This window comes from Chelonia mydas, chromosome 2 (genome assembly GCF_015237465.2).
Source record: "Chelonia mydas isolate rCheMyd1 chromosome 2, rCheMyd1.pri.v2, whole genome shotgun sequence".
Classification (NCBI taxonomy): Eukaryota; Metazoa; Chordata; order Testudines; family Cheloniidae; genus Chelonia; species Chelonia mydas.
This window is the reverse complement of record NC_057850.1, coordinates 237,380,852-237,402,938: the sequence shown is the minus strand read 5'-3', so window position 1 is coordinate 237,402,938 and position 22,087 is coordinate 237,380,852. Positions and strand designations below refer to the sequence as shown.

The following is a 22,087-nucleotide window of genomic DNA, read 5'->3' as shown; positions in this document are numbered from 1 at the left end:
ACACTGGAATATTTAGGCAAAGGTATAGCTACATGGATACAAAATCCTAGTATAGATGCCTTGCACTGGTGTAAACTTGCCCCAGGGGAGCTTACTGCAGGAATGTTTAAAGCCAGAATGCATTCGAGGATGGGTCCATTGATATCAAAGGTTGTGCAGGGTTCTGAGTATCTCCAGCATTCAGTTGAACTCAGTGGGAGATGGAACAGGGATCAGGCACACAGCAAGAAAGTTTTCCATTACAGCTTGTTGAGAAATATTTTTTGTTACCGCCCCCGCCCCCCCCCCCCAAATGTCAGTGAAAATGAAGACTGTTCAGTGAATTTACTTTTTGTCAGAACATTTGTCAAACTATGGGGGAATTCATAAAAATGTCAAATTATTGTTTTTTTCTGTGACAAAAACTGTGAAAAAATTGACAAAAATTGAAGTTCTCTTATGAAAAATAGGAAATTTAATCAAAAGGCATATATGTTTAGCTATTTTTTGACATGCGGGACAAAAGGCTCATTAAATTATTTTTTACAATTTAGAAAATTCTTTCTCTCCTTAAAATTCCAAAATAGTTAAACAATGTTTGCTCACACTGCAAAAGTTAATTAGCACTTTCTATAATATTCCTTTTATTCACTGGGAGACAATGTGTATATATAAGTATGTTGTAAATCCCTTTGTATCTTCCCAATCTCTGTGTTGTAGATGAGAATTATTATATCTGTATTGCCAATGTTCAAAGTCACAGAGAAATGTATTTCACATAAAGAAATTTAATCCTGAAATAATTAGGTTCTTCTTTCATCTTTGCTCACAAGATGGAAAAAAAACCCCATAAAAATATACAGTCAGGGAATAGCTATTTCTATGATGGCTGTAAGTGAACAAATAGACCACAAACGTTTGGAACAGTCACAAAAATCCTTTCATGTGGTCCAGCTCTCAGAAATCATGGTTGAAAATATGTCATGTATGAAATAAAGGAATAAAGTCAAAACTAAGAATACTACACTCCAGTAGCTTGCTTGATAATGCTTTTTAAGATGATTGAAAATAATCAGTAGAAAAGACCAGTGTGTTCAGGGAGATGATACAAGTTGGCCTCACCAAGGTATGTAATTTTCCTCTTATTATACTGATTAAAGAAAATTGCATTCAATAATCCAAAATGAGAATTTATATAGGTTCAATTTAACTAATGTTCCATGGACGCATAAGGCAATCCATGGAGGAAAATAAAAGCTATTCTGGCTAGTGGTTATGGAGACAAATCTAAGAAAGTCTCCAAAAAGGGCAGTTTTCTGCAGTTTCTGATTCATGCTGCATAGTGGATTTTCTACACTCTATTCCTAATTTTACAAGACAACAAATACTGTCTCCTTTGACAAATCTGGCTCAAAGGAGCCAATCCTGCAAAGTACTGAGTGTTACATTTTTCCATATACAAAGTGCAACTATATACTTTCAGTCAGAATTATTTTATTTCATATCAAGAGAACAAGGAAGAACAAAACTAAAGTCTCTCGTGAGCCTGATCCAAAGCCCATTGAAGTCAATGGAAATTTTTCTACTGACTTCAATAGTCTGTGGATCAGGACACACATGACTTGATTTTCATTTACACTCAGTTACCATTTCACTGCCTTAACATGAGTGCAAATATAATGTATGCCCACTTTAAGGCCTATATACACTGGCAGGGTCATATAAAGGGGCCCTAGTGCAAATGACAATCAGACTCACTGTCTCTTCTGTAGCAGACCATTGAAGCCTGACTCTTATTACAATTGCTGCCAGTAACCTGGCAAATTCTGTTGGTACCTTGGCAACTATGGATTTATTAACAATGGCAACCATTATATTACTGCTATGTCTTAATTGCAAACTCTTCAGGACAAGGACATCTCTTTGTTATATGCTTGTACATTGCACAGCACCATGAGTAGGGTTGACAGGTGCCCAGTTTTTGACTGGTATGTGCTGTCAAAAAGGGGACCTGGCAGTGTCCGGTCAGAGGTACTGACTGGACACTAAAAGTCCAGTTACCACGGGCGGGTGCGGGGGGAGGCGCTGGCTCGGTCATCAGTCTGTTCCAGCCCCTGCTCAGCCAGGGCTGCCTCCTACCTGCATCTTGTGGGCAGGCAGGCAGGCTGCAGATCCGGAGGAAGGGTGGGAGGTGGTGGAGGGAAGGAGGTGGAGAGGATCCAGCTACGAGGAAGGGTGAGGGGGAAGAGCAGTGAGCGATGTGGGGATGGGGTGAGAGGGGCGAGGGGGGGCAGGCCTGGAAGAAGAGTCAGAGCAGGGGGAGAGGCTTTGGGGGAAGAGGTGGGCAGGGGCTGGACCTCGAGGGAAGAGGCAGAGCAGGGGTGGGGCTTTGGGGGGGAGAAGTGGGGCAGGGGCATCCAGTTGTCAGCAATTAGAAAGTTGGCAATCCTAACCATGAGGCTGGGGCTTTTAGACACTACTGCAAATCAGCTACTAAATATCATAATAATTAATAAATAATGTTGATATAGTTGTGAAAAATGCTAGATTGACTGCTTAGGAAAGTTAAAAGCCTCCTTCTGGGTGGGACCCAAAGCTCATTGGAGTCAGTGGAAAGACGCCCTCTCACTTCAACCATCTTTGGATTGGGCCCATCATCCACAGAAGATATGATATTAGTACAAGCTCCCCCACTCTTCTCTGTCAGTTTCCTCGACCTCGACCTGGAGCGATTGTCTGCTAAGGTGAGAAAGCAGCTCAGCTTCCACACCTGCTCAGTCCCGAATCTCTCTGTTGAGACTGCCAACAAGTCTGCCAATGAGTGCCAATTATAACAGCAGATTTCTTGTCCACCATGAGGTGGCCAAGGCCATTCATTTATTTCACAATCAGGTGGTAACAATTTGATTGGCTTTGAACCTGTAATCTAGATTGAAAGGTTTTGTGTCCTACCACTAGTCTCCTAAATCGTGGAAGCTCCCACTCCTCTGAAGTGTATTCAGTGTAAAATAATCAGCTTATATTTATGGTGAGTGCACACTTAGAAACCTTATTTTAAAGAAATGTGGAAGTAGGAGGAATTAATTAATTTATTGCATAGTCTTAGCAGAGAGATGAGAACTGCACAAAGTAAAATATTTCATTTTCCCTGGCTGGACATCCCTTGGGGAAGGCTTGGATTTTACATAGTGTAGCCTTTAAACAATGGTTCTAAATTCCATTCAGCTGATACACTCAGCTCTGGTTCATTCATCTGGTCTTAGAGGTGCCAAGTTTTCAGCTAAATATTTTGATTCTTGGAAGTACGTTGGTGTCGCTCTTTGAGAGCTGATCAGTCTCCTGGACTGTGGTTCAAACTCTGCCTGTCTACTTTTTAAGCACTAGCTCTCTGTTTATATGACCATAATATCTAAGGACCTCAACCATTAATTAATTTTACCCTCACAACAGAGCTGTGAGGGAAGTAGTGTCCTCATTTTGCAGCTGAGGTATTGAGCCACAGGGAAGGTTATACAGGAATCTGTGGCTGACCCAGGAACTGAACCAAGATCTCTTGAGTCTAAGTTATTATATGCCACAGCCATTAGATTCAGGGCCATATAATGCTGCAAAGAGGGCATCAAAGAAGTGAGACCATTGCTCTGTCCATCTTTATGCACCAGCCACTAGCAATTAGGAGAGAGTAAGCTGAACCCTATAAAGGGATGTAACGGCAAGCACACAGCTTCTGCATGCCGGTGAACGCCAGGAGGTGGTCCCTGAGGCATAATGCCAACAGCTTTCTCTCTCTAGGTTTGTGCATGGCCCACAAGTCCAACAGTTTTCACTGGGACTATAACCGTGTCAACGTTCCCCTACTACAAGTTAAAGGAAACCTGAGAGAAAGACATGGCCAAAAATTATAACCTGAGCTTTTCAGGTAATAGCATTGTAGTGTAAGTAGTACCTTAGATGAATCCAGTTCCTTGTGTAGGATGTTGTGCACATTGAAAATGTGCCTTGGAAAATCAGTTCTTGTGTGTGGGGGTGGTGGTGGAAAAAGCAGATGTGGAAAATTGAAGGCAAGGAAGTAAAGCCCTCTGTGAGGTCATCTTGTAATGAGAAGAGAAAAATGATCTCATATTGACTTTTTTCAAGTTTAACTTTACCAGTTTACCAATGTTTCTCTCAGAAGGTTTCCATCTAGTCTTTTGAAAAATGCCAAAATCTATTTCCAAGATTTGTCATGAGGTTACCTATTCTTCCCCTTCTCTTCACTAAAAAGTGATTCTGATGGATACCAAAAAAGGGGGGAAACCCCTGTAATCTTTAGTGAGATGGTAGAAATTAATTATTTAGCAGCTTTGTATGTACATGATTTTGAGTTCTAACAGCCAGCAATTAGTTTAAATAGTAGTACCACAAAGAGAAGCATAACTGAGTTAACATTTATATTTAAATGAGATCATTTAGAAAAATCCAGTGCAGAGCAATCTGTTATTTTTATATAACAATTCATAGTATTTTTTCCTAATAGGTATTCCTCACAATATGGTTTTATTACTCACTGGTCTCAAATTGCCCACACACATTTGACGTGTTGTACTTTTAATTTGTAAGAAACAAATGGATTATTTTCCATTTATTCATAAACACTCTGATATGAGAAAAACATCCCTGTTCAAGACAGCATTTAAGCACATTCTTAACTTAAAGCTCACGTTAAGTCCCATCGAAGTCATATTTAAAGTTAAGCAGGACACGATAATGCAAGAAGCTCAGAAGGTGGAGGGACTGCTACTTCCCAGTTCCTTCAGGGCCACATAATTCCCTAAAGGGAGCAGGGATGAGGTGAGGGAATACCTCTAGTCACATCTATACACAAGCTAACTATGTGCTTCAGTGCCATCTTGAAGAGGCATGAATTAAACAGTGTGCTTAAGTACTTTCCTGAATTGTGGATCTATTTGAATTTGTGTGTCAGAAGTTTTATGCTATGGTAATGAGTAAAATAACAACAACAAAAGCAATCTGCATGACTCTGTATTATGCCATTGCAATAACACTGTTGCCTGCTCTTGGAGATTTTATCGTGAGTTTTGTAACTAGAGCTGATTGAAAATTTGGAATTTCCACCCTGTGGCATGCTCCAATATTTCAACATTTGTTTTGTCCTCCTTTGGGACAAAAAGTTGAAATATTGAAATTTATCATGGAATGAATAGTTTCAAAAAATGTTGACTTGGAAGTGTTGACATTCCTGAATCAAAACATTTCACTTCTGTTTGTTGAACAAAATCAAAATGGTTTGTTTTGGGTTAGTTTGGCACAAAACTGCATCTGCCTGTGGTGTGGGTGCCTCATGGGAGCAGTAGTTTGGGCACCTTTTGCCACCATTATTCCTTTAAGATTGGGCTTCTTAGCAGGACTTCATCTCCCATGATGCACCCACAGAAATGTGATTCCTATGAGAGAGCATGTGGCACAATCAGAGGCGAAACTATGGTGCATCATGGGAGATGTAGTCCAGGGAAGAATGAGGGTATGAGACACCTGAACTACAACTCTCATGAAGCACCAGAGAACCTTGAAAATAATTATTTCAGGTCAACAACCTAAAATGTTTCAGTTTGAGTGGAACTCACCCAAAATGAAATATTTCATCACAATTTTCTATCAGGAAAATTGAAAAAATTCAGCAAAATCAAAAATTTTCATTTTCCTTTGAAAAAAATCATTGGAGACTGTGACAGATGAAGGGGGATAGCTCCCTTTTATGGCCACCCATCCAGCCAGTTAGCTATAAAACCCCTGTTAGGAGCTGTTCTCTACTTTACCTATAAAGGGTTAACAAGCCCACAGATAAAAGGAAAGGAGTGGGCACCTGACCAAAAGAGCCAATGGGACAGCTGGAACTTTTTTAAATTGGGAAAAAACTTCCCTTTGTCTGTGTGTTGTGGTTCTCCAGGAAAGAGGGGAACAGGTAGCAGTTATGCTGTGAGAAGCTGAAAGCCAGATATGAAAAACCATCAGATCATACCTAAAGATTGCTTATCTGAAACCCCAAATATGTAAGTAAATTAGGAAATATCTAGAAAGATGCAATTAGGTTTATTTCTTTTATTTTGTAAGGCTTGTGGACTCCTCTGTGTTAATCCCAAATGCTTTTTGTTTTGCTTGTAACCTTTAAGCTGGACCTTAAGATGATTATTCTTGATGTTTAAATTTTGTAAATGGGTTTTTTAAATCTAGCAAAAGCCTAAGTTCCAGGTGTATTTTCTTTCTTTTTGTTTTTCATAAAATTTACCTTTTTTAATAACAGGATTGGATTTTTGGTGTCCTAAGAAGTTTTTGCGTATGTTGTTTAATTAGCTGGTGGCAACAGCTGATTTCCTTTGTTTTTCTTTCTCAGCTCTTCCCTGGATGAGGGGGTGAAGGGGCTTGAGGGTACCCTATAGGAAGGAATTCCCAAGTGCGCCTTTCTGGTTTCAAAGGGTTTTTTTGCATTTGGGTGGTGGCAGCATCTACCCATCCAAGGTCAGAGAGAAACTGTAACCTTGGGAGTTTAATATAAGCCTGGAGTGGCCAGTATTAATTTTTAGAATCCTTGTGGGCCCCCACCTTCTGCACTAGAAGTGCCAGAGTGGGGAATCAGCCTTGACGTGCTCCCAGACAGAATAGACCAGTAGAAAGAAGAACATTCCATCACCAGGTCGATTAGTGCAGGGACAGTCTTTTACCTTCTGTTTTTGTACAGTGCCGAGTGCAATGGGGTCGGGGTCCATGATTAGGGTTCATAGGTGCTATGGTAATACAAATAATAACAATAATAATTAATTCCTGGGTCATTCTACCAAGGTCTTATAGATTTGCCCTGATTTCAGTCATTACAGATCAGCCACTGATGTATCTGAACCAATGTAGCACAGACAGGGTAAACTGCTATAAGGCATGATTTGTACTACTGCAGCTTGAAATTGGAGTACACTGCACTGCTTCAAATCTTGGCTGACCTTATCCACACTAGAAGTTTGCACTGGTGACTTTTCAGCAATGGCCAATAATCATCCCAGTCAACAAGGTCTAAGACTGACCACCAGGATACCAATTGTAGTGGTTGATTTTGTGTTATGGACACATTTGCTGGGAATTGGACTGAGACCATATAACCTCACCTCACTGTGGACTTGATCAACCATCACATGACTTCATCTCATTATTTATGCAGTGCCTAAAAATGTGCTAGTACTTCATATAGGACATAGAGTAAGACCCATGTCCCAAAGAGCTTACCATCTAAATAAAGGCAAGACACAACAACTGAAAATGAAAAACAATCGGCTGGGTAGGGGGAAGAAAGACAAGGTTATGGAGTGTCTTTCAATTATTACTATGCTGCCCTAAATTCAAATCAGTAACCTTAGCGGTGAAAAGCTCTATATCCCATTAATTACTTTGAATCACCCATTTCCCAGTAACAATTCCCCATTGGTTTTGTTTCCTATTATTTTAAAACATTTTCTGGCAACTTTATTTTTCTTGTTATTGTTGATTTTTTTATTTTTCTTCCTTCTAGTTTTACTGGCTCACTACAACTTTTTTTTGTACATAGAGAAATTGCATTCTCTGGCTAAGAGCTAAATTTTTGCTTTAGCTCTCCTCCACTAGACAATGCTAATAAAACCTCTCTTGAAAACAATGAGCTAAACCTATTGTGAGATGGTCAGCTGGAAAGAAACCAAGCAGGGCTGTGCCAGAGAAAAGTTGAAAAAATAACTGTGAATGGCCGAGGGCAAAAAGTGATGTAAATTAATGAAAGGTTGGTCACCCTGAAACTGAAGCCCAGACTCATCATTCATTCCAGATCAGTGTTGCAAGCTCCAATGTAATAAAACAGGGTTTTAAACAGTCTAGTTTTGACATGTTTATGCACTTGTGATGCCTTGTTGTCTCTGTGTTTGAAAGCGACCCTCTGGCAACATCAGCAGACAGTGAGACCAAGAATGGAATAGGCATGGAGGCCCTGGCTCTGGTGGTCCTCTGTCTGCCCTGTTACAAGTGAGGAACATAGGCGGGTCATTCCAGAAAGCATGTTCTACTGCTGCCAATACTGTACTTTTACTTCGGTCTCCGGGGCTGTGAAGCTTGCGACTTACAAAAATATTCACTGTTAAAAATGTTCCTCTGAGGCGTTTAAAACCAGACACTGATGTTTATGGTGACATCACCCATTGAATTCAGTGTCTTCTTTTAATTACCAAGTCAGTCTGTGTGGCAACCTGTTAAATGTGTGCTTGTAATGTTATTTTTCTCAGTTCTTAGATCCATAAAATCATAACTTTTCTCTCTCTTTAGCGGAGTGAGGGTGACATCTTGTCAGTTTTTATTGTAACACCATTACCAATATTTTTAGCTCACAGTGTGAGAGGTTCAGAGGAAACCTGCATTTGAGTAATGTCTCAAGCTTAAGCATTTTCTTTAGACAGGACAGGCATATTATTAAATCAGGCACCAGCTCGAGTGGAACGATGCATGATAAATATTTGGCTACACATCTTGATTAGCTGATGACAACTGAGCAAATTCCTGAATGTGAATGTGAGGTGGGATAGATGGTTCATGCTGATTTGGGGACTGAAGGCCTGATCCACTGACTTCAGTGGGTTTTGGATCATACCCTGTGCTTCCAGAAGAGATTCATATAGCCCTTTGGCTGAGCATCTGTGGAAGGAAGAGGCAAATGGAACTTGAGTTTATTCCCGTGTGTATCGGGGACCAGGCTGTAATGCCCCTTGCAATCTGTTCTCCAAAGAAAAATGCAAAATCACTTGAAATTATTGTGGACAAACTCCCTCCTTTGGGAGTACAGCCATTCTTGTGTCATTTGTACAGTATGGCCAAACTGGCATCCTGCTTCCCAAATTGGCAGGGGCCTGGCCAGGGGGTCTGCACACAATTTGAGTCCATTGGCCCCAAATCTTCATGGGAGGATGCAGTGGGTCACACCTGCAACTGGTCTCATGACCACAAGTGTTGCTCCATATGGGAGCATCAGGTCCTATTGCAGCAGTGGGGGAAGATTCTCTTCCCCTGAACAGAATTCTTGTACTTGGCTTTTCATATAGGAGCCAATATTTAGCTCCATATCAGTGATGGAGGAGTGGCATTCCATTGCTGGCTAGACTTAAACAAACCACCAAGAATCCACATCAGTCAAAACTGACTAATGTTTCAAGATACTTTTGAAAATCAAACACATCACACTGTGATTCAAATGTTTCCCCATAGTTAACTTACAAGCAATAAGGTGAAGCAGCTCGCTTTAGAGATCTTCTTGGGTAGTGATGGAAAGAATTCAATGCAATGCATGACACCAGGCATTAGCAAGAGAATGGTGTGTTGTGGAGATGATCCACTCTAATTTGGGGAAGAGAGGTGCCAGTTCTGCATTTTCCTTTGCCAGTAGATCTAAGAAACTGGCATTAGCCCTACATAAATCACGTTTGTGTTTTCCTGACCAAAGATATTGTGCCATGATATTGCCAATGTATCCGTATGAGTGTGTTTGATTGTTCCTGGCCTTACCACAATGTGTGGAATGGAGGATAAAAAACCCTTCCCTCCTCCTCCTCCTCCTCGGGCAAGGGACAATTGCAGTCTCTGAGCTCAGCAGAGTGGAGGAATAATTTCCCCGTGTACATCCTGGGGGCTCAAATTGTCCCCGAAAGGGCTGGGAGGAGGCTGAGGCCAGGGTCTCACCTTGTCTGCATTACCTGGTGGAGCCAGTCTGAGGCAGAGAGGGAACAGGTAGCACGATTTTAAATGCAGCCTGTGCTCTCATTCTGTGTATTCGGACACTCTGGAAAGAGAGAGTGCAGTCTGAGATCTCCGCGGGGCATGCCCCCCAAACCCTCCTCAGAGAGGTGGCTAAATGCCACCCTCTAGCCCATGTTCTGTACTTGTTTTACAACCTTCTTAAAGACTTTAGTCCCTGAGTAAATTTCCGCTTCAGCAAACAAGATTTTGGTAGTATTCAGTAGATTTTCTGACACTGCTGAATGGTAATTGAAGTTGAGATTAACTCACATAGGAGTATGGCTATTATAACTTCTGGCTCTGCTTCCATCTGTTCCCAGTGTAAAATGTAAAGGACATGTTATGAAAAAGCAGCCGCAAATACAACTACCTATTATAGTCTGGCTATCGCTTACTGTTTACATTGATAAAGTATATAGAGCCTGGGATCCGTTTGTGATTAGATTGAGGCTGTAATTCAGTCAAGGATTTTGCTTTCAGTGTGAACCATATTATAACCCACACCTTTGTATGGAGGCTGAGAGTCAAGATTGAATTACAGCTTTACTATCCAATTACGTTGCATGTATTGTCATTTATAATGTAAAAGGACAGCTTTGAAGTAAAATAAAATAAGTTAAAATGGCATCACTTGTGGAGAACCAGAATATTTATCTGTTTGTCATCTCATAAATACTTTTTTCATTAGCCTCTGGCTTCAGAGGAAAACTACTTCGATGTGCAAGCTAAAGCAAGAATTGATGAAAGAATTGAAAAGACAAGAGTCCAAATCCTGCAAAGTTATTTACATGTATAAGTATGTGCAAGACTGGGTTCAAGGTTTGTTTTAAGGACTTCCCTGGCTTTCATTGGGAACTGGACTTTTTTATGGCACCATACTGACAGTCTTTTAATATTAAAAAATATTACATAATTAAAACACATACACCTATAAGTTCTTGGAATGTATTGGTGGCAATTTTTTGTTTTGGAAGGTAGAAGAAGTAACCATGGGGCAGCCATTGTGATCTTGCTTCAGGTTAACAGGGAGGAATTGGTAGGAAATCTGAAGGTTGAAGGCAATTTAGCTGAAAGTGATTGTGAAATGACAGACTTCATGAATCTAAGGAAAGGAAGGAGTGAGAGCAGCTCAGTAAGGACAATTCTTCAAAAAAGCAGACTGGTAAATAAGGTTCCATAGGAAGAAAATCCAAGGGAAAAAGGAGTTCCAGAAAATTGGCAGTTTCTCAAGGGGACAATATTAAAGGTGCAACAGCAAACAATCTCGATGCAAAGGAGAGAGAGAAGGAATAGTAGGAGGCCAATATAGCTCCATCAGAAGCTGTTTACTGATCTGAAAATCAAAAAGGATTCTTAGAAAAAGTGGAAACGGGCAAATTGTTGAGGCTGATTTCAAAAGAACAGCACAAGTAGGGACTAAATCAGAAAGGCTAAGGCCCAAAACAAGTTACATCTAGCAAGGGACATAAAAGGCAATAAAAGAGGTTTATAATACTGTGACAGGGTCGGGCCAGATGGCTACAGGATAGTAATTGAAGGCAGATATATTAGCCCCAGGTTAAGCAGGTCCCTTTTCCCTGGCTAAGGTAACAGGGGCAGTTCCAGAACAATCAGGAACTTGCTGGAACCAATTAAGGCCGACAGGCTAATTAGGACACCTGGAGTCAATTAAGTAGCTGCTAGAATCAATGAAGGCAGGCTAATCAGGACACCTGACTTAAAAAGGACCTCACTTCAGTCAGTGAGGGCTGCGCAAGGAGCTGAGAGTGAGAGGGCGTGCTGCTGGAGGATGGAGGAATACAAATGCTATCTGGCATTAGGAGGAAGGTTCTGTGGTGAGGATACAGAAGGTGTTGGGAGGAGGCCATGGGGAAGTAGCCCAGGGAGTTGTAGTTGTCACACAGGTGTTACACGAAACATTGTAGACAGCTGTGATCCACAGGGCCCTAGGCTGGAATCCGGAGTAGAGGGCAGGCCTGGGTTCCCCCCATTCCCCCAACTCCCTACTGGATACAGGAGGAGTTGCCCTGGACTGTAGGTCCCACCAGAGGGGAAGGTCCCTGGCCTGTCCCCCGACCCACTAGGTGGACCAGCAGAGACTGTGTGGATTGTTCTCCTTCCTTTTCCCCATGCTGACCAGTGATTAGGTTAGCTGAGTGAACTGCAGGTCTGAACCACTAGCAAAAGTGGCCAAACTGAGGGCTATTGTGAATCTCTGAGGCAAGCAAATCCGCCAATAAGTGCAGGACCCACGAAGGTAGAGGAGGAGCTTTGTCACAATACATTAGAAGCAAGAGGAAGAGGAAGGAAAATGTAGATCCTCTATTTACCAGCAGAGGAGAACTAATAACAGATGACATCAAAAAGGCTGAGGTGTTTAATACCTATTTTGTTTCAGTCTTCACTAAAAAAGGTAAACTGAGGCAAGACGCTTAACACAATTAATATTAATATCAAAGGGGAAGGAATGCAACCCAAAATAAGGAAAGAACAGGTTAAACATTATTTAGGTAAGTTAAATGTATTTAAGTTGGCATGGCCTGATAAAATTCATTCTAGGATACTTAAGGAACTAGCTGACGCAATCTTGGAAATGTTCATGATTATCTTTGAGAACTCCAGGAGGACGGGTGAGGTCCCAGAGGACTGGAGAAGGGCAAACAGAACACATATCTTTAAAAAGGGGAATAGAGAGGACCCATGGAATTATAGACCAGTCACCCTATCTTCAATACCTAGAAAGATACTGGAACAAATTATTAAACAATCAATTTGTAGTGGATTATAGGGATATAAGTAATAGCCAACATGGATTTGTCAAGAACAAATCATGCCAAACCAACTTAATTTCCTTCTTTGACCTAATGGATAGGGGGGAAGTTGTAGACAGTGATATATTTTCATTTTAGTAAGACTTTTGACACAGTCCCAAATGACAGTCTCATAAGCAAACTAGAGAAATGTGATCCAGAAGAAACTACTATAGGGTGAGTGCAAAACTGGCTGAAAGACCATATTCAAAAAGTAGTTATCAATGGTTCACTCAAACTGGGGGAATGTATTTAGTGGGATCCTACAGTACAAGTACAAAGTACTAGGAAGAAAAAATCAAATGCTACAATTACAAAATAGGGAATAACTGGCTAGAGTGAAACAGGATTTGGGAGATATAGTGGCTGACAAACTGAATATGAGTCAACAATATGATATAGTTGTGAAAAAAGCTAATATCATTCTGGGGTGTATCAACAAGAGTGCTGTATGTAAAGCCCTGGAGCTATAAGTCCCACTGTATTTGGTACTGGTGAGGCTTCAGCTGGAGTACTGTGTCCAGTTCTGGACACCGCACTTTAAGAACAATGTGGACAGATTAGAGAGAGTCCAGAGGAGAGAAACAAAAATGGCTAAAGGTTTGTAAAATCTGACCCATGAGGAAGTTAAAAACACTGTTTAGTCTTGAGCAGTGGTTCTCAGCTCTGGTCCACTGCTTGTTCAGGAAAAGTCCCTGGCGAGTTGGGCCGGTTTGTTTACCTGCCACATCTACAGGTTTGGCCAATTGTGGCTCCCACTGGCTGTGGTTCGCCGCTCCTGGCCAATGGGGCCTGCGGGAAGGGCGGCCAGCACATCCCTCGGCCCGGGCCGCTTCCTGCAGCCCCCATTGTCCTGGAGCGGCAAACCACAGCCAGTGGGAGCTGCGATTGGCTGAACTTGTAGATGTGGCAGGTAAACAAACTGCGTGCCAGGGGCTTTTCCTGAACAAGCTGTGGACCAGAGTTGAGAACCACTGGTCTTGAGCAAAGAAGACTGAGGGGGGACCCAATAGCAATCTTCAAATATATCATGGACGGTTATAAAGAGGACAGTGATCAGTTGTTCTCCATGTACATTGAAGGTATGACAAGAAGGAATGGGCTTAATCTGAAGCAAAGGAAGTTAGGTTAGATATTAGGAAAAACTTTCTAACTATAAGGATAGTTAATCACTGGAATAGGCTTCCAAGGGAGATTGTGGAATCCCTGTAATCAGAGGTTTTTAAGAACATGTTAGACAAACACATGTCTGGGATGATTGGTCCTGCCTCTGCGCAGGGGGCTGGACTAGATGAACTCTCAAGGTCTTTTCCAGCCCTATGTTTCTATGATTCCATGATTAATATAGTTTTCTATCACATTAATATACGTTCCATTAAAATAGTGTGACAAATTAATTTTAGATTCCAGGACATCTGAGATACCAGCATGAATTATCAAATCTGTGTAGCTAAAATATTTCCAGTAATTGATGTAACTTGATGTTTCATCCATGTAAATTGATGTTTCATTGACCTATGGACATAGAACACAGTATACACCCGAAGAAGTCTAATCTACCACACACACACACACCCACAAATGTGTGTGTGTGTGTGTGTGTGTGTATGTATTTTATATGTGAAAGTGGTTGCAGCTATTATATTTAAGTTTGAGTTGCAATTCCCATTCTACTTAGTTATTCCAGTTAGTCATAGCTTTGTCAAACAAACTACTTTTCTAATAAAATATTTCATGCTTGGTTTCAGTATAGAGGTAATATTTTTATAAGCTCCAGATATTTTATCTGATTCAACCATTTTTAAAATTACTTCATTTTTCATGAGCGACAAGGTGGGTGAGGTAATATTTTTTATTGGACGAACTTCTAAGTTTCATCTTCATTTTCATAAAATGATTAGAGAATGGAGAAAAACTTTCATCTGAAGAGAGAGTGAAAAGATTGAGATTGTTTACCTTAGAAAAAATATGAATAAAAGGAGACATGATAAAATATATATAAAATAACGGATGGTATAAATAAAGTAGATTGCATGGTTCTCCTGGTATCATAACGCAAGAACAATGGGACATTCAATGAAATTAAAAGGTTATGCATTCAAAACTGATAAAAGGAAATACTTTTTAACATGATGGGTAATTGAACTGTGGAATTCATTGCCACAGGAAGCTGTTGAGACCAAAACTTTAGTGAAATTAATAAAAGAACTGGGCATTTATATGGATACATTTTGGAAGAGATATTAAACCTCATGGTTCAGGGCTTAAAACAAAGTCTAACTAGCATGGATTGGGAGACTTCTTACACCTTCCTCTGAAGCATCTGCAGACAGGATACTGGACTAGATGGACTACAGGTCTAAAGCCATATGGCAATTCCCTTGTTCCTATGGAAAAAACACACTTTTCTCCAAGTATTATGATTAGAGATTTTGTCTTTGGATATTTCAGAAACAAATGGTGTTAGAAACACCAAACTTGTTTTGTTTTGTTTTGTAGGTTCACGGGGCTATAATGGGAGTTGGATTGCATGCCTGTGCCTGTGCAATGGCATAGGAGGGAGTAAGGAATCCTTGTGTATCGCTGCACAAAACGTGAATCTTGAATGCACCTGCTTTCTCCTGCACCCAGCAGCTGGGTAAGGAGTGGACAGTGATGGGCTGAGCCTTGACTCCAGCCCTATTTGCATGCCAGCTCAGATGAGATTTTGCAGGAGGTGTCATAATTTGCTGCTGGTATAGAAAATCCTTCCCTGCAAGCAATGGAAGAATTGTGATGGTAAGTCATGATGCGTCAATAGGGCTATTTCCGGGGTGTTGGCGTGATGCAGCTCATGAACCACCCGTTTTTTCATGTCCATGTCAAAATCTAGCTCACTGGGTATTAAAAAGCAGACTTTGAACTTTTGAGTTTGAAGAAAGTTGGTTCATTAGTTTTTTAAATTATGATCATTTACAATCAGGGGATAAGGTTTTCAAAGCAGTGTGATGGGGTTTGCGACATAACTTCTATTAATTTAAATTAACAAATTTAATCCCTTCCTCCTATTAGTTTATGCTAAAACTTTATTTCTTCTCAGATTATATCAGTTCTACATCCCACTTCATATGTGTTATTTATAGTCATGGCTCAGAGTCAACCATTTTGCATATTTATGCAAATGACTGTAGGTCCAGCATTACACACTGAAGGCCCTCAATCCATTCACCATGTTTGTGATTTTTTCCCCCAATTTTGCGTGATTTTGAAATCTCATTGAGATCTACAGTACAAGCCAGTTCGATAGTTTAAATTTGTGAATATTACAAATGTCTTCCTAACCCCAGAACATCCTGAACTCTGACAGTTTATGGTCATCCCTGTTCAGGATATATTTGCTGGTTGTATAAAGGACCAATGGATATGTGCAAAATCCCTGGTTGATTTTCAAATCGGTGCGGGGAATTTAGCCGAATATCTTCTATTCATTCCATCAATTAACCTGGGGTCAGTGCTAACTGGCATAGCGCCAATGACTTCAGTGGAGTCATGCCAATGTATACCAGCTGAAGCTCTAGCTCAGAGACATTAAAGTAGCCCCGGTTCAGCATGTGTCCTGAAAAAAAGTAAAACCCAACAGCATAACTCCTACAATCAAGCCAACCATTGACTATGTAGAAAGTCCTTGAAGCCTTAAAGTGAGTGTGAAGCTACCAATGGGACTGAAGTTCTTAGCACTAAAGCACATAAAAGGGGTTGACAATGTTTGTAAAAATAAAATAACTTCAACCTTCGTAGCTGGATAAAATGTTTACACTGGTGCTGACTCCTTGCTTGAAACATCCTGTGGCATGATTTCTTTTCCCACAGCATCAGCAACCTGAATGATCAAGGAAGTATTAAAACTGGAATTCAATGCTAAATCAAAGGCTTGGTCAACCCTGGGAAAATGCACCATTTTAGAAACGGTGTTAACAGGTTTAAACTAACATGAAATTAAACATGATTTCACCCTTATTGTGTGGACATGGACAGTCATAGCTGGTCATGGTTAACCCTAGATGGAGCCCTACGGTAAACCAAAACCAGCGAACATGTTTTAAAACACAACTGGTCCCAGTCTACACTAGGTGGTAAGTCATGTTTAACAGCATGTTGGTTAAAAGTTGTTAGTTAACACAGTTTCTATCATGAAACATTTTCTCACACAGTGTAATCATAGCCAAAATTGTGGCATTGCTGCTCACAGGGTCTCTTAGTGGATGGATTCACCGTTTTTCCAGATCCAGAAATTACATGGATGGGGGTGACTTTAATAGTACATGAATCTATAGGAAGTTAACATTTTTAATACAATAGGAACCATCCTTCCTATTCATGCCATTCAGCTCAGAAAGTCATCAATGAAATGTTCAAGTTCAAATGCCACATCATTACAGTAGAAATTATGCTTTTGCCCAGCCATTCTGTGGTAGTGAGATTGATTTTGGTCATAAACATGCAACATTGGTGTTGTAAATGATGACAGATGTGCTAAAATGATAACTCTGTGCTATATTAAAATCCTGGAATTGCCCTAATGAATATTTAAAAATAATCAGGGGATGAGCTAACATTTTGGATGACATTCAGACCAGATCAATGGACCTTAAGATTAGGGACAAACAGTGTATACAGAGAAGGACTAAAGAGAGCCTTTGCTATTGATCTAAAGGCTCATTAACACATGTTAGAGGCTATACGCCTTCCCTTTAGTAGTAATGTAAAAAACTGGTTTGATCTGATTTTAAACACACACATACACGTGTGTTTGTGTGTTTAAAATCAAATCCAACCTGTTTTAAACATTGCTACTAAAGGGAAGGGTTATGGAATTACATGTATATATAATGCCAACCACCCTACTCATCAACAGCAGGAATCAAACCTGGGACCTATAGAGTTTAAAGAATGAGCCTCGACTGCCTGAGCTAAAAAAGCACCTTTCTCTCAGGCAAACTCATCAATCTCTAGCTGGCCTAGCCACCACTAGACGGGGAAAGAGTGCCACATGGAACAGGCAGGGCTTACATACATACATATGAATACTGATTCTATCATATTTCTATCTAAGGTGATGTTTTCCTATCAAAAGGAAAGGTGTTTCAGTGCTTAGTTAGCTGTTAAGAAGTCAGTTTTGTTGAAGCTGTGGTAGTTTCAGACCTTGACTAATGGAATAACACATATCTGAAAAGTCTGAAGCCTGAGAAAACCCAGCACCAGGAGGCAGACAGAGCTCATGTCTAACCAAATATGACAACTCTTCAGAGAGAGATTTGAAAACTGATACTTGTAAGGCCCAGTCATACTACCTCTTTCCCCCCAAATGATGACTTGCAATGATGACAGTGTATCACTAGATAAATCCCTCCTAAACTAAGATTCTAATGTCTTGAAGATTGAGCAAAAAGTTGGGAGTCAGGAAATACTAAATTGACAGCCTAGGCCTACCACTCACCTACTGTGTGCACTTTGGCAAGACACATCAATTTTATGCCTCAGTTTTCCCATCTGTAAAATGGGGACAATAATGATACTAAAAATTCTACCCTGCAATGATGTTGTGAGGATTATTTGACTAATGTTTTCACAATGCTTTGAACACATAAAGTACTTTATAAACATTAATTGAAATTCCATGATTGCTTGATGTAGTGTGTTATTCCTGCATTCTCTGTCATTAGTATGATTCTCAATTTTTGTTTGTTTGTAAATGTAAACTTGATAAAAGAGAGCAATCTTGTACATTCTTACATCACTTCCTTGGTTATAGTCAACTGTGTTTCTATATTCATCCACCATGAAGTCCCATGCTTGTTGGATATAGAAAATGCCTAAATATTTGCTTAATGATTTATAATAAATCAGTCATTCATGTTACTTCATATTTTAGGTTTTTTTTCTGTATTTTCAAGATCTTTATGAGATTTCTGGGTTAGCTCCTCAGCTGGTTTAAACTGGCATAACTCCACTGAAGTAAGTGACAAAGTTAATTGAATTAGACAGCAGGACCTGAAGATGGCCCATTGAAGCCAAAATTAAGTTCTCATAGTTTATATCATTCTCCATGAAAGCTAAACATGAGATAGGTCATATTTGTGACATGATGCATGGAAGTCAATGGAGCTGCACCAATTTACATCAGCAGAGGATCTGGCCTTCTTTTGGTCCAGAACCGTCAATAACAAATTTGTAAAATATGTATGGTATTGTCAGGTCAGGAAATGGAGAAACCCAACTATTCTGGATTTGGTCTAGTGGTCACACAGGGGAGTGGGAGTAAAGAAAGACTCCAGGGTTTTAGTTCTGATGCTGCCACTGATTTATTGTGTGATCTTGTGCTGTCTGAATCTTGCACATCTACTAAGTTACCTCACAAGACTGACTTAATTATTATATCTAACATGCTTTAAGACCACTGGATGAAACACAATCTCTGAGTTCAAAGTATTATTATTTTCTATGCCCAGAAACATGTAGGACGCTACTCTTCTGATCTCAGTGAAATTGCACAAATCCACATTTCCTATTACAATGATTCACTATAAGAATTCAATGGCAATGTTGTGTGAGATTAATCCATTGTTATTCTTACTCAAAATCCATGATATTAATCATCCCTTCCATCTACATCACCTATAGGTTTAGATGGCATATCTACAGGCTTACATCCCAACTGCTTCCTTATCTCATAAGTTAAGGTTCTGATCCAACTCCCACTGAAGTCAAAGGAAAGACTCCCATTGACTTCAATGGGAGCTGGATGAGACCTTAAAACAGTATCTTAGGGATAGGTTTCAGAGTAGCAGCCATGTTAGTCTGTATCCGCAAAAAGAAAAGGAATACTTGTGGCACCTTAAAGACGAACAAATTTATTTGAGCCATAAGCTTTCGTGAGCTACAGCTCACTTCATCGGATGCATGCCGTGGAAAATACAGTGGGGAGATTTTATATACACAGAGAACATGAAACAATGGGTGTTACCATACACACTGTAACAAGATTGATCAGGTAAGTTGAGCAGGAGAGTGGGGCGGGGTGGGGCGGAACATTCTGTAGTGACAATCAAGGTGGGCCATTTCCAGCAGTTGACAAGAATGTGTGAGGAACAGTGGGGGTGGGGGGGAATAAATATGGCAAAATAGTTTTACTTTGTGTAATGACACATTCACTCCCAGTCTTTATTCAAGCCTAAGTTCATTCTTGTCAACTGCTGGAAATGGCCCACCTTGATTATCACTACAAAAGGTTCCCCCACTCCACCCCGCTCTTCTGCTGGTAATAGCTCACTTTACCTGATCGTTACAGCGTGTATGGTAACACCCATTGTTTCATGTTCTCTGTGCATATAAAATCTCCCCACTGTATTTTCCACTGCATGCATCCAATGAAGTGAGCTGTAGCTCACGAAAGCTTATGTTCAAATAAATTTGTTAGTCTCTAAGGTGCCGCAAGTACTCCTTTTATCTTAGGGATAGCAGCTGTTAGAGGAAATGGTTATATCCAAGCAGCTCTGTCATGTTCCACCACAGAGCAGAGATACACACATACAAATCATCATAATAAATGATGTTCCATTTTTAATGACCATTAAAAGGTGTCCTGTGTGGAAAGGCTAAAGACAGAATGAAGTAAAATACAGTGATCTAAACTCTGTAATGACTAAGAGCTACTCTCACATTTAGTGTTCACACAGAATGATGTATAATATAAGCGCATGACTCAACTGGCTACAGTTTGCCCTCTTCAGGTGCTGATGTCTAACTGGATTTGTTGCAGTGAGTCACTATGAGGCGGTGAATGCCCAATTCATTTTCTTAGGTGAAGTACAGAATTCTACAAATTGCCACTGTCAAATATTAACTGCAGGCAGCTATTACATACTTAGCAACATAGTCTTGATTAGTTCAGAGGAAATCATTTGTAGTGAACAAATTATTTAACTAATTTAACTTCTTTTTTCTATTTGCAGAATATTTGCAAGTGGTTGGGTGATTTCCTCAAATGTAGGTTATTGAGTTCATTAGGTGAATCTCTTTTTCCAATTTTTGTATGGCCCCAGAATATGGGGAGCAAAAATGTGGCTTAAAGCCCCCACCCCACCCAGTACCTGCCATAAATAACTGAGAATAAGACCCAAGATACATGGATCAGATTTTCAACTAGTGTATGACAGACTAGTTCCATTGACTTTAATGGAGTTATGCTAATTCTGAAGGATTGGTCCATAATATGGTAGTCTGATTCTTGCTAAGGATTTATTAAAGCAGAGGTTATTTCAGGCAAATCCATCTTGTAATCCTAGATCTGTCAGAAGGCTACTATCTGTAAGAAGCAGAGGCTAAAAGTAAATCTACACAAAGCTACTGGTAAGAGTATCATCCCTTTTAATATCAGATTATAAAACAGGTACACACTATATTTAACTAAGGTAAAAGCAAATGGAATCAAATTAAATATAGGATGAAAGCAAAAGATATTACATTGCTGCTGTCCTATATAAAACTGAAAAATGTATGAAAAATAGAAATATTCAGTATTTTATCAAGTTAAACTTTATACAGTGTCCACCAGCAGTGGATCTTTGTTTCAATATCTAGTGATATTCTCTTACCTGTGCTTCCACAAAACTCTCATTATCAGTGCTGGGAGTTCACATGCCCATCTAGATAACATGCCCCCTACTAAACAGTGTACACAGATGGTGCTTTTAGGGTTTTAAAGATAATCACAGGAACAGATAGTCTAGAAAATGTAGATGCATTTATCCTGTGTTTTCCTGGGTATACAAAAATGATCAAAGCATTCTACTAGTACAAGCAATGGGCAGACTGTACAATTCATAGCATTTCATACAGTAAATCTTTATACAATTGTATTCCACCAGGTGTCAGTGTGCTCCTCAGAAATGATGCTATATCCCATAAAATCGTGGTTTGAATTGAACCTTGTTAGAAGTATAATCATCATTTGAAGAAAAATGTCCTTTGGAAGAATAACCAGGAAACCTGCAAACAAATTACATTGTCTTTTCAGGAGAAACCCTCTCTCCTCCCGGCATGATTCTAAAATACACTAAAAATAGAAATTTTACTCATATAGGAAATGTGCCTGTTTTTGTATGCAGTTAACTAAGGCTAGGAACTGAATTTAGACTGGAAAAGAATATTTAAAGAAAACATGACTCCTCTTGATTTTTTAAAGTGGTAATATGATCAATTCTGTAACTAACCCCAATGGACAAAACAAAAGCCAAATGAAAATAAAAATACATTGCTGAGTAGAAGATGGCTCCATGGGGAACTGCCTTCAGCTCTTGTCCTAAAAAAATGGGTCAACCAGATATGTGGACTGGGAAAAGATAATGGACAGTTCCAGGATTTCAGAGGTTTTCCACAAACAGGTATATGGTTCTGGGACTAACATTCCACTCACTGAAAAAAGCATAATTATCTAATTGTGTTCACATTTGTTGCAAATCCAA

General features: G+C 39.9%; 1 long non-coding RNA gene across 4 annotated transcripts in view; it reads left to right on the top strand.

The window, feature by feature from the left end:
- The window catches only part of LOC119565425, a 59,506-nt gene extending 37,802 nt beyond the window's left edge, over positions 1-21,704 (top strand). For all 4 annotated transcript variants that reach the window (XR_006289114.1, XR_005224090.2, XR_006289115.1 and 1 more), the window contains 2 exons: positions 15,084-15,362; positions 21,491-21,704. This is a non-coding gene — a long non-coding RNA (uncharacterized LOC119565425). The remainder of the gene's footprint in view (positions 1-15,083; positions 15,363-21,490) is intronic.
- Positions 21,705-22,087: the final 383 nt, after the last annotated feature.